A 10459-nucleotide genomic window follows, 5' to 3' on the forward strand; every position below is an offset into this window, starting at 1 on the left:
CCACCGATGTCTATGAAGGTTTTTCTTGTAGTATTTTATCATTTTTCTTATGAGAAATTTTGTTGAGAATGTAGTTTGCTGATAAAATGGCTTCCCCCCACAAGTTCTGGGGTAAGCCTGAATTTATCAACAAAGCATTCATCATCTCCTTTAGTGTTCGATTTTTACGTTCGGTAACACCATTCGATTGAGGTGAGTAAGACACCATTGTCTGATGGAGAATTCCAGATTCTGAATAGAATTCATCAAACGGTGCACCATATTCTCCACCTCTATCGCTACGAATTATTTTAATTCGTTTATCAAGTTGATTCTCAACTTCCGTTTTATAAGTTCTAAAAGTTTCTAGGGCTTCGTCTTTACTTTCTAAAAGAAAGACATAACAGAACCTCATGCAGTTATCGAAAAAAGTAATGAAGTACTTTTTACCTCCTCTAGTTTGCACGAATTTTAAGTCACATAGATCACTATGTACTAATTCTAGAGGAGTTGTCGACCTTTCCACTGAATGAAAATGTAGTATCGTCATTTTCACTTCCACACACACTTCACATTTATGTGTTTCATCAACATCGATGTTTGATAATAAATTTAGTTTAACGAGATGTTTTAGAGTATTATTATTGACATGCCCAAGCCGATCATGTCATAAATTGAAACACTCAATATCATAGCTGGAAGCTTTTATTTCATTACCATGAAAATCACGGTGTACATTCATTACAACAATCTTGAACAAATTTTGTTCCAAATACCCCTTTCCTACGAATGTACCGTTCTTCGTAAGTACAAAGTTGTTGGACTGGAACACTAGTTTGAATCCGGCTTTAACAAGTGCCGATCCAGAAACTAAGTTCTTCCTAATGTCGGGAACATGGAGCACATCGATGAGAGTTAGCTCCTTCCTAGATGTCATTTTTAGAACTACTTTTCCGAGTCCAACAATCGGGGACGTCATGGAATTGCCCATATAGAGCTTTCTTCCACTTATCGGGCTATACTTGGAGAACATCACCTTGTCAGAATAGACATGGCGAGTTACTCTAGTATCGATCCACCACTGCTTCGGGTTGTCCACCATGTTGGCTACAAACACGACCGCAGTGAGATCCATGGTGCTGAGATCTATATCAGTAGAAGTTGCGACTTGGTTCGCAACATTCTTCTGACTCTTGGTTGTCTTCTTCGGGCGTCTATAGTCCTTGGACATGTGTCCTGACTTTCCACAGTTGTAGCACATGCCCTTGAACTTCTTGCCTTGAGCCTTCTGTTTCAGTTGTTTCGACTTCTTGGCTTTTGGTTCCGTCAGGTTGGACATCTCGTCGATTGTCTGCTTTGTTCCTCTTGAGTCGGATAATTTTTGATTATCCTCCTCTATCTGCAACTACAAGATAAAGTCTTCAAGTCCCATCTCCTTTTGCTTATGCTTTAAGTAATTTTTGAAATCCTTCCATGATGGAGGGAGTTTCTCGATTACCGCAGCAACCTTGAATGACTCGTTCATCGACATTCCTTCGGCGTCCAGATCATGCATCATCAGTTGCATGTCTTGGACTTGAAATGTGACGCTTTTGGAGTCCACCATTTTGAAATCCAAAAATCGGCCAACGATGAATTTCTTTAGTCTGGCGTTTTCGATTTTGTATTTCTTCTCTAGCGATTCCCATAGAGATTGGGCCGTCTCTATCATGCAATATATATTATATAGCACATTGTCCAGCGTGTTAAGAACGTAATTGTGCCACAGGAAGTCGCCATGTGACCACACATCGTGAGCAGCCTTACTATCGGAATTATCTTCCATAGCGACTGGCGGGTCTTCACGCAGAAACCGTACAAGGTTCAACGTGGTTAAGCAAAACAGCATCTTCTACTACCATCTTTTGAAGTTGGCTTCATTGAATTTCTCCAGCTTCTCAGCGTGAGCGATGACAGTTGGTACGTCATTGATCCCAGCCAAATCAGTTTGCCGATATCGTTTTATCATTGTGAGGTCCTCGAACCTCTGGATTTGCTCCTCGGTATTTGACATAGTCGATTTTAGTCGACTGTCGGGACTTCCGGGAGATTTCTACGGGGAGGAAGTAAACTGAGTTGTCGTCGAGGCTAGTGTTCGACACTATCTCCATAAAACGATATTGCTCAGCTACGATGCTCACAGATAGCAGCAATTCGTTCCCAAGATACAACGACGACGTCTCGAAATAGTAGCACTTCAAATTTCAAGACCGACGAACCTTCTCGTAGGCTTTTTGGACTCTTATTATTCAAGAGATGGACGAATGGTTTGAATGCAAATGCTTTTCGAATGAATGATTTACAAGAAGGAGAGGGATCTATTTATATTGGGCGAAGAGGTAAGTAACCCTTGGTTTGGACTGATCTGGATCGTTCATTTTGAAAGGGTATAACCCTTTAAAGGTCCTTTTATCTCAGCCATCAGATCTGAAGAAATATAACTCTTCAGATAGATTTTAATCTCAACCATCAGATCTAAAGAGATATAACTCTTCAGATTCTGATATGATCTCGTCCCTTGATATGAAGAGTTATAACTCTCCAGATCTCATCTTGATCCCAGCTGTCAGATTACAACATTTAATCCGACGCTTTAGATCAAGCCTTCCTTTTCAAGGACATATTAGAATCCGACGCTCCAGATCGCATCTACTTGTGATCTGTCCTCATCTTTGATCTGACGGTCACCATCTGTTCGCCTAATCCAGTCATTGCTCCCTACACAATCACGTGCCACATAGGAACTGCCTCGTCACCCGACATGCCACGTCACCGCCACGTGGAGCATAAATTAAAGCTCCTCACGATAATGCGAAGTGCTCCAACAAAGCCCCCATTGTGCAAGTGGCGGGCTCGCAGATGCGAGCACCTACTCACCCAAGGGTAGAGAGCACCTTTACTTTTCTATTAACAACATTAACACAACAACACATATAAAAAACGCTGGCTCTCGCCAGTTAACGATGTGGAACTAAAACTCCATCTTTTTCCTTAATGTTAATTTGAGCACATCTTTGAACAATTAATTTCTCATTCACCCGTAATCAGTTTTGAGCAAATTGATACTCTAGATTTATCTACATGAAATGTATATTTCAATTTTAAAGTAAAACTTAACTTTCAACGATCGATGGCACCAAGATTTTGGTTTGCAAAATTGTATCCAATAGAATTTTCTATGCGTTTCTCTTGCAAAACAATTTGTGCAAGAAAGGAATAAAAGGAACAAAAATTTGCCATGGTATATGTATTAATATGTGGGTGTTATAACTGTTAGAGTGTATACTAAAAGCCTAGCTTTTGTAAACATTTATTTGTTGAAATAAAAGAATCACATTGATCAATATCTGCATTTATTTGTTAAATGTAATTGTTCAATTAATTTGTATAGTAGACAACATGGAGTGTGGTGTCACACTCAGAAGATCATGTTGTCGGTTCTCTATAAATTATAAATAGTTGCTCGCGACTAAGATGGAAAGGAACAAACCATCAGAATAGTCATAGTGTAATTAAGTATTAGTATATCTTGACTAATAAATTACACTAATACACTTTAAGTGTATTGAGTAGGATCATTTAGGTAAGTTCTTTTTGTACTGACTTAGTAAAAGAACTAAACCTTAGTTATTATGGAAGTGTGTGCTCTTAATCCTAATATAATAACAAGCACATATATTTAATATTTATTTCTTTGATTTATCAAAGGGTGAGGTTTAGCTCGATAAATCAATATGCCCGATAAGTTGGGAAATGATATTACTTATAGTGTGTGTTGTTGATTATAGAAGGAATCTGTGTCCTAGTTATCTAGGTTGAGAATGTCCCCAAAAGGAGCTCATAAGGATTGCCATGTTAAACCCTGCAGGTGGACCTAGTCCGACATGACAATGAAGTTGAGTGGTACTACTCTTGGTGCTAGATATTAATTAAGTGAGTTGTCAGTAACTTACTTAATCAGTGGACATTCGTAATCTTAAACACAGGGACACTAACACACTCATGATAAGAAGGAGCCCATAATGTAATTTGGGATTGGTGCGGTAGTGCGGTAATAACTCTTTAGTGGAATGAGTTGTTATCGATGAACTTGAGTTGTGTGTTCGGGGCGAACACGGGATACTCAAGCTCATCGGAAGGTCAAAACCAATTTTTCCTCTAAGTCCCTGTCGTAGCCTCATTATAGCCTCAAGTCCATTCAAATGTAAGGCTCTTCTTGGTGTCCAAGAAGGAGGCCGGACCATTGCTTGGTGACCAAGCAATGGCCGGCCACATCCTCTTATAGGGGTCGGCCCTATAGCTTGGTGACCAAGCTTGTAGGGGCCGACCACAATAATTCAAAAAGGGAGGGTTGTTTTGAATTTTTAAAATCTTCTCTTTGTAGAAAACTATAAGTTTTAAAAGAGAGATTTTAATTTTTAAAACTTTCCTTATTTGAATTAGGCCACATGTTTAAATAGAGAGTTTAAAAGATTTTAAAACTTTTCTTTTTTAACCATTCTCATGGTTTAAGAAAAAAAGGGAAAAGAAGTTTTAAAATTTAAATTTTCTATCACCATGTTAAAAAAGAAAATTTTATAAGAGAAGTTTTAAATTTTTAAACATGGTTTTAAATTTTAGAACTTTCCTTTTTTAACTCTTACTTTAGGAAAGAGAGCTTGTAAAATTTTATAAAAGTTTTCTTCTTGTAAAATTTTATAAAAAATTATTATTCCTTTCCTAAATATGGTGGCCGGCCACCTTGCTTGGTGCCCAAGCAAGGGGCTGGCCAAGCTTAATCCTAAACCAAATAGGATTGGTCTTAACCATTGATTGATGATTGATTCAATCAAGAGGAAAGAAAAGGAAAAATAAAAAGGGAAAAGAAAAAACTCTTGGATGATTTTATTTTTTGTAAAAGGTTTTTCCTTATTTTCCATGGGCAAGTAATATAAAAGAAGGGGTGAGGGGGCTTCATGATATACAACTCTTATTCATTTGCTTGGGTGATCTCTTGGTGGCCGGCCCTCTCCCTTCTTCCTCTCCCTTTGCTCTCTTCTCCTTGGTGGTGGTGGTGGTCAGATTTTAGAAGAAGAAGGAGGAAGCTTTTGGGTGGTGTTCATCTTGGAGGATCGTCGCCCACACGACGTCCAAGGCGAGGCTAGGAATACGGCAGAAGATCTCGAGGTCATTAGCTTACAAAGAGAAGGTATAACTAGTAGTTTTCTTCCGCATCATACTAGTTATTTTTCTTTGTATGAATTCTAAATATAAGAGGCAATTAGATCTAGTTTATCGAATTTATTTTTCGATTTTGTGTTTTCTTCTTTTTCGAATTTGTGATTCGATTGTTCTTTTTGGTTAACCTAAAGTTATTTAAGGAAATAAATATTAGCTTTCCTTAAAAGGCTTTGCCTAGGCGGTGGTGGTTGCTCCCATATCCAAGAAGGCCATGTGCCTCGCCATGTAGTCCTGGAAGTCAATTTTGGAAATTAATATTTATGGAATTAATAATTTAGGTAGATTTGAATCAATAGTGTTAAGTTCCACTTGCGATTCAAATCTAAACCATTAAGAACAGATAAGTTAAATTTGGAATCAATGATGTTAAGTTCTGTCTGCGATTCCTGATTTAACTTCTAAAGAATACAATAGGTTATTTAAGGAAAGGTTCGACACTTATGCAAAAATTTTTGTACAGTGGAATCGGTACGTTTTCCTAGGATTAACCAACAATTGGTATCAGAGCTAGGGTTTACCTCTGTGTATTTTTGGAATTCAAATAGGTTATGCACATGTCATACATAATTTAGGCGGAAAAATAGTAGGATGTGCTAACTCTTTGGTTGCAGGCTCCAACTATTATGGCTTATTGATATTGTGTGTGATTGGACCCTTGGACATGTCAAGGGCATTATTTGTGTGCATGATTGTATGTATAAAATACAGCAGGAGCTGTATTATTTTTAGAATTTTATTTTTTGTTCGATCTAGAATACATGTACATTCCCTCGTGGAATATAGGATCGATATATGTAAAATTCTATTTTTGTTGCAGATCGGATTCTTGCGAGGCATGGTACTTTTGAAGCACCAGAGGCGCAGCGGAATAAGAAGCAAGATGGATGCAACAACTTGACCCGATGGCGGTGGCTAAAGATGGCAGCAGCTAGGGTTGGAGCATACCGAAGATAGTGATGGAAAAGGCCATAATAGTTGGAAAATTAATTTCCAAATTTATTGCTTTTATTTACTGTGATGTGTATATGCATGTGATGTATGCTAGCATAGTTTAAAATCCTCTATTTTAAATAACTAAGTGGGAGAGGGATTTTAATAAATCCCATGGTCTCCATTACTGGTTTGTAAGTGATGCAACAAGCTTGCGTGTTGGCTCTGAGTGCCTCCCTCCACAACGGATGGGTTTGTTGCGGATCACTAGATCAAACTTCCTTTTATGGATGGTTATAGGAAATTATTTAGGAGCGTGTGATCTTCTCTAACTGAAGGGGCACAATCCTATTTAATGGACTTAGTATCAAGTAATGGTATACACTTAGACGCATTCAATAGTATCCTCCCCAACGGAGTCACTGCTGTTGTATTGTGTGACCAAAGTGAAACCAACTATTAATTTTATTTGTCATAAAGTTAGGATGACAAGATAATAAAATTAATGGGTCACACCCTCCTCTTACAAATATTGAATTTGTATACGTCCACACTAACGTGGCATGCAATATTCATGGTGATTTGAGGTGTTGGTTAATTTAAAATATTATTGTTTGAGGAATTAATATTATTATAAATTTAGAGTTTTGACCAAAGTTTTTTTGTGATTCTTAGGATGACTTTCAACCCACTAGCCATTATACTGAAAGAGAACAAACTTACTGGTCCCAACTATATTGATTGGAAAAGAAACCTGGACATTGTCCTTACTGTAGAAAGCTATAAGTTTGTACTCACTGAGGTTTGCCCTGATACACCTGACGGTGACTCTACCCCAGAGGAGATTGAGTATCACAAGAAATGGGTAAAAGCTGATGAGATGGCGCTGTGTTACATTTTGGCATTTATGTCAAATGTATTGCAACATCAGCATCAAGATTTACCAACAGCTTATGATATAATGAACAATCTCAAAGAACTCTTTGGGCACTAGAGTCGGACTGCTAGGCAAGAGGCAATGAGAAAGCTAATGACAGCCACCATGTTTGAGGGGACACCCGTAAGGGACCATATCCTCAAAATGATGGCTTATCTGAATGAAATACAAGTCCTTGGAGGAGAAATCGATGGGGAAACCTAGGTCGATATAATTCTCCAAACGCTACCCAGAAGTTTTGAGCAGTTCCGCCTGAACTATAACATGAAAAAAAGAGAGTATACGTTGGCGGAACTTCTGACAGAACTATAGGCAGCAGAAGGTATATTTCGTCAAAGTTCTCAGATTCACTATGCTAAAAATGGTTCTACTTCTAAGCCGAAAGGCAAGAAGAAGAAGAAACGGGTCTTTTCAGCAAAGAGAGTGAATAAACCTCAGGGACAAAAAGCTGGAATGAAGAAGCCGAAAGGCAAGTGCTTCATTTGCAAGCAGACAGGGCATTGGAAGGCGGACTGTCCTCGTAGGAATCAGAACAATAAAGGTATATCTCATGCTCTAGTTGTTGAAACATGTTTAGCGGTGTTATCTACCAGCACCTGGTGTATAGATACGGGAGCCACTGATCATGTCTACAATTCCTTGCAGGGGTTCCAGGAAACCCGACGACTAACTGAAGGAGAGATTACCATCTACATGGGCAATGCTACTAAGGTGGCGGCTGTTGCAGTGGGAGATGTCTACTTATCTTTTGATATGAATAGAAATTTGATTTTAAGAAATTGTCTTTATGTACCCAGTTTTAGAAAGAATTTAATTTCAGTTTCTAAACTGTATTTGGATGGATATTCAGTTTCTTTTAGTAACAATGTGGTTATAAAGAGAAATAAGGTGATTATCTGTTCTGGTGCATTGGTTGGCAATTTATACACTTTAAATCCAATTTCTCCCACAAAGCAAAATATGGAAATTAATAACACATCTTCTAACTCTAATAAGAGGAAAGAACCTTCGGAAATGAACCAAACATATCTTTGGCATATAAGGCTTGGACATATTAACTTAAGTAGGATTCAAAGGCTTGTAGCCGATGGACTATTAGGTTCATTAGAGTTGGAAAACTTTCCAACATGTGAATCCTGCTTGGAAGGTAAAATGACCAAGAGACCTTTTAAGGCCAAGGGATATAGAGTCAAAGATGCGTTAGAACTGGTCCATTCTGATTTATGTGGTCCTATGTCTATCCAGGCAAGAGGTGGCTATGAATATTTTGTCTCCTTTATAGACGATTATTCAAGATACGGATACATTTACCTGATGCGCCGCAAGTCTGAATGCTTTGACAAGTTCAAAGAATATAGGGTTGATGTGAAGAAACGTCTTGGTAAAAGTATCAAGACACTACGGTCTGACCATGGTGGCGAATACCTCTTTGGAGAGTTTAGGAATTACTTATCAGAAGTCGTGATTCAATCCTAATTGTCTGCACCTGGTACACCCCAACAGAATGATGTGGCAGAACGAAGGAATAGGACTCTTATGAAAATGGTTAGATCAATGATGAGTTATTCAGAATTACCGAATTCGTTTTGGGGATATGCTTTAGAAACAGCAGTGTACATTCTGAATATGGTATCTTCTAAAACAGTTCCTTCTACTCCCATGGAATTATGGAATGGGCGTAAGCCTAGTCTGAATCATATCCGGATATGGGGTAGTCCAGCACCTGTGCTGAAGGGAGATACTGACAAGTTGGAATCACGTACAGAAGTTTGTCTGTTTGTGGGATATCCTAAGGGAACGAAAGGTGGTTTGTTTTATAATCCTAAAAATCAGAAGATCATTGTTAGCACCAATGCTCGATTTTTAGAAGAAGATTATATAATGAACCATAAGCCCATGAGTGAAGTTGTTCTAGAAGAACTTAGAGAGGACACGTCTACTTCAGTACCAACAGTACAAGATGAAGTACCACAAGAGACTGCAACATATGTCACACATGATACACAACCACAGACAGTGCCTCGTCGTAGTGGGAGGGTTGTAAGGCAGCCTGAGAGATTCATGTTTTTAGGAGAGTCTTCAGACTTGATCCCGGGTAAACATGAACCTGATCCCCGAACATATAATGAAGCACTCCAAGATATAGATGCAGTATTTTGGCAAAAGGCAATGAATTCTGAAATAGAGTCTATGTACTCTAATAAGGTCTGGGAGCTTGTAGAACCACCTGATGGTGTAAACGTCGTTGGATGCAAGTGGATCTACAAAAGGAAAAGAGGGACATATGGGAAGGTAGAAACCTTCAAAGCAAGGCTTGTTGCGAAAGGGTATACTTAGAAAGAGGGAATCGACTATGAGAAAACTTTTTCGCCGGTAGCCATGCTTAAGTCTATCCGGATACTCTTGTCCATTGCTGCTCATATAGATTATGAGATTTGGCAAATGGATGTCAAAACAGCTTTCCTTAACGGAAGTCTTGAAGAAAATATCCATATGAAGTAACCAGAAGGGTTCATTGAAAAAGGCAAAGAGCATCTAGTGTGCAAGCTTAATAGGTCCATTTATGGATTGAAGCAAGCTTCAAGATCTTGGAACATCCGGTTTAATGAAGTAATCCAGTCATATGGATTTATTCAGTGTCCGGATGAGTCTTGTGTATACAAGAAGTGTAATGGAAATGTGGTGGTATTTCTTGTACTATACGTAGATGATATTTTGTTAATTGACAACAATGTCAAGGTATTATCGGACGTAAGGGTATGGTTGTCAAAATAATTTGATATGAAGGACTTAGGAGAATGTGCACACATTCTTGGGATCAAAGTTATAAGGGATCGCAAGAAAAGAATGTTGTGTCTATTCCAAGCTTCATATATAGATACGGTCCTTGCTCGTTTTAGCATGCAGAACTCCAAGAAAGGTTTCTTACCTTTTAGGCATGGAGTAGCCTTATCTAAAGAGATGTCTCTGAAGACACCAAAGGAGATGGAGGAAATGAAGGCAGTCCCTTATGCTTCGGCTGTAGGAAGCCTTATGTATGCAATGCTGTGTATGAGACCTGATATCTGTTTTGTCGTGGGCATGGTCAGCAGATATCAGAGTAACCCTGGACAAGGACATTGGACTGCGGTAAAGCATATATTGAAGTACCTGAGAAGGACTAGAAATTATATGCTAGTTTACTAAGCAGACGAGTTGCTCCCTGTGGGTTACACGGATTCGGACTTCCAATCAGATATGGACAATAGTAAGTCAACATCAGGCTATGTGTTTACTCTAGGAGGTGGAGCCATTGCATGAAGGAGTGTTAAGCAGAAATGTGTCTCGGACTCAACCATGGAAGCAGAGTATGTG

Source organism: Zingiber officinale, chromosome 6A (genome assembly GCF_018446385.1).
Source record: "Zingiber officinale cultivar Zhangliang chromosome 6A, Zo_v1.1, whole genome shotgun sequence".
Lineage (NCBI taxonomy): Eukaryota > Viridiplantae > Streptophyta > Magnoliopsida > Zingiberales > Zingiberaceae > Zingiber > Zingiber officinale.